Raw genomic sequence first — 3552 nt, forward strand, 5'->3', positions numbered from 1 at the left:
TTTGAAGGTCCCTTCCAACCCAAACTATTATATGATTTTATGATTCTGTAAATGCTTAGACATACATATTTCCCTTCTACAAATTCTAACTCAGTCTTTTGCTAGGCAGTATGACTAGAAGAGGAAAAATGCTGTGATACTCCTGCTATGAGCAAGCATCCATGAAACCTACTAGCAAAGCACATCTTGTGCGACACTCTAACAGTTCAAGAGATATATATGCTGTGAATCAGGACATTTCAGTACTTCTGATGGTATATGCAAGCGTCAATATGCCCCTATCAAGTCTTAAGTTTGTGTTCTAAAGCACAAAAACATTAGAGCTACTAACCAATTATTTATCAGGCTCACAGAAATTATCGTTTCCAGGAATATCCGAACTGTTTCTTTTGAAGTTTATGGTATTGGCATGAGACAAAAAGTCAGAATTCAAAATGATCAGTGTTCAAAAACTGAACAAGCAATTGAAATTATTCAGTACAGTGTATGGAACAACTACATAAGTAGATGTTCTGCTTGTAATTTTAACTCATTTGCATGTCAACATTGATCCTCTTGCTATATTAAATCAATTTATCATTAGCAGATTGGTACATAGTTTTCAAACATATTTTTGAAATGTCTTAACTATATCAAGTACAAGAATTGCACTGAAAGGCTCCATTCAGACTAAATGTCATACATTCCTTTTATATGAATAAATCCAGAATGAATTATACGCAGCACTTTCGCACTTTCGCTGTCTGTCCCCATGTTCAGCTGAGCTGAAGAAACATTTTCTCTTACACACACATACATACACAGCCTACCACCAGGCACAGAAAGTAAAAAGCTTAACTAGAATCCCTCTCCCCATTCTGTTCAAGCTAACTTGATTAAATATTTTCCTTTTTAAAGTATTTATAGAGCTTGACCCAAGGAGTGACCTCATTGACTATCATTTACACTGATCTAAACTTGTAAAAAGCATACTCTCATACAGTGGGACAAATCTCTTGTCCCACTGGTTTATATTAAGTACTTTATAAAAGTAAAAACCTACTTTGTAAGCCAAATACAAGGTGATGCAAATGTCAAGTCCTTAATCACCATTAGATTATTGTCTCAAATTTCTGCTTTGTAAATCATCACGATAACACAGACAGGACTAGTAATCCACCTTCGTGGGTAGAAAGGAGTACAAGTACTTTGCTTACATAAAGGCTAAAAATCTGGTCTTCTTGAAAAAGGTTTTCAGATGCCTGCACTGTGAGGATTTTACCCAACATACTTGCCCTAAATATACATTTAGAGCAAGATAATTATTAGGATGAGATTTTGTATTTATATGCAGCACATCTCTTAAATTGCAATAAATAAACACTAGAATTTTCAGAGAGATGAGATCCACCTCGATAAGAAGGGCAAAGCTATCTTTGCCACCAGTCTGACCTGGGAAGAAGGGATTTAAACTAGGAATGGCAGTGGATGGACAGAGTTGGCAGTAGCCCTGTACAGGAAGAATGGATAAGGTTGACGAACAAAAGGCATGGGGAGATGTGTCCGAAAGGAAACACAAAAACAGCAAAACAAGGTTCAAGCAGGGTCACCTCCAGCATTTGCATGTACGCAAGGCAACATTATTTGAAAAACCCAGATCCTTGCTGGCAAACTGGGATTCTGAGGAGACTCTCCTCACTAATGTACATAGCATAGGGAACAAACATGATAAGTTAGAGATCTGTGCACAGCTACAGGGCCACAATCTTGGAATCACAAACACATAGTGGGATGAGTTACAGGTCATTCCTGTTGCCAGCTGGTTGAGAGAGGTGATCTACTCAGCACTGAGGAGTTCACACGAGGTCTAGTTCTGGGTTCCCCAGAACAAGAAGCACATGGACATACTGGAGAAAGTGCAATGAAGAGCCACAAGGATGATGAAGGGACTGGAGCATCTCTCCTATGAGGAAAGGCTGAGAGAGCTGAGACTCTTCAGCCTGAAAAAAAAGAAGGCTCAGGGGGGACATTATCAATGTATGTAAATATCTGAAGGGATGGTTCAAAGACGACAAAGCCAGGGTCTTTTCAGTGCTGCCCAGTGACAAGACCAGAGGAAATGGGCACAAAATGAAGCACAGGAGGTTCCCTCTGAACATCAGGAAACACTTGTGAGGTGACTGAGCACCATCACAGGTTGGTCAGGGAGATTGTGGAGTCTTCATCTTTAGAGATATTCAACAGCCATCCAGACAGAGATAGTCCTGGGCAGCCTCCTCCAACCTAAGCCTGCTTGAGCAGGAGGGTTGGACCAGATGACCTCCAGAGGTCCCTTCCCATTTCAGCTACCTGTGACTCTGAGATTGTTAGTATAACAGCAATCTAATTCAAGGATCACTATTAGTCTTCATCTAACTATTGCAGAAAAAGAATGAATAATAAAGTAGCTAGGGTATTTACATACAGGAAAAGATGCAATAATAGTAAAAATACAATTAAAAATTTAACACATACTTTTCTTAGCTTCTACTCCTTTTCTGGTGTTATGCTCCCCCTTTCACTGCTCCTCTGGATCCTAATTGTGTTTTCAGTCTGGTGTTGGCCATGGGGCCAAGGTCTTACAGCAAGTTGTCAAAATCTGGAGTCGTTTGCTCTGAGAAATAATATATTCATGCTGATTGTTTATTCTTTCTCTCCCTAAGATACATCTGCTTTGAATTTAGGACTTTTAAAAATTTGTATGTAAAATCCAGGAAAAAAAAAAACCACAACAAAACACCAAAAAAACCCACGCCACCAACTAGAATATAAAGTAAAACTAAGCTCTATTCAGAAAAAAAAAAAAAAAAAGGCAAAAAAGCCATAACATATTAAGCTGAAATGTCCAAATAATAGAGGTGGAAGAACAGAAGTTCATTATCTCATGAAGTTTAAGAGGCACAGTTCTCACCAGTTGTCAGTAGAAAAATATCAGTCAAGCAAGGCCACTCTGTATTATGATCTCAGTATGATGACTGCGTTTGCTGGCAGGTGGATATAATCACATTTGTGCTGTAGAAAATATATTTCTGATGAACACCAAACTCCACTTCCAAAACAACAAAAATCAGTGTTACAAGGAAGAAGCTTTATTTGCCAACACAGAGCAGCAGTGTCACAAAGATCTTTGAAGCAGGACATTCTTTCCTCTTCAGTCTCCTTTACCCAACAGCTCAGCTGCCATTACATTGGTTAGAGAAAATTAAATATTCCAACTGTTTCAAAACTGGAAGATATTTGCAATGATTAGGAGAACTAATTATACTCAAAAGCAGAAAAAAATGAAAGCATTTTCAAATTATCTTTAAAACAGTCTGATGGCAAATTATTTTTAAAAGTCCATACCATCTATTCTTGAGGCTAAAGGGACACAAATAAATAAAAACTTTCAAAGCAGAAACCACTTTAAATAGAAATCCCAACTTCTATATCTGAAGTTTCATTTTTGAGTTTACAGAAGGGAATTTTTTTTCTTCAAGAATAATTTTCTTTGAGATTATCATCAGTCAAAGAACTTTAAAAATAAGGACAGTA

This window comes from Patagioenas fasciata, chromosome 2 (assembly GCF_037038585.1).
Source record: "Patagioenas fasciata isolate bPatFas1 chromosome 2, bPatFas1.hap1, whole genome shotgun sequence".
In the NCBI taxonomy this organism is placed as follows: domain Eukaryota; kingdom Metazoa; phylum Chordata; class Aves; order Columbiformes; family Columbidae; genus Patagioenas; species Patagioenas fasciata.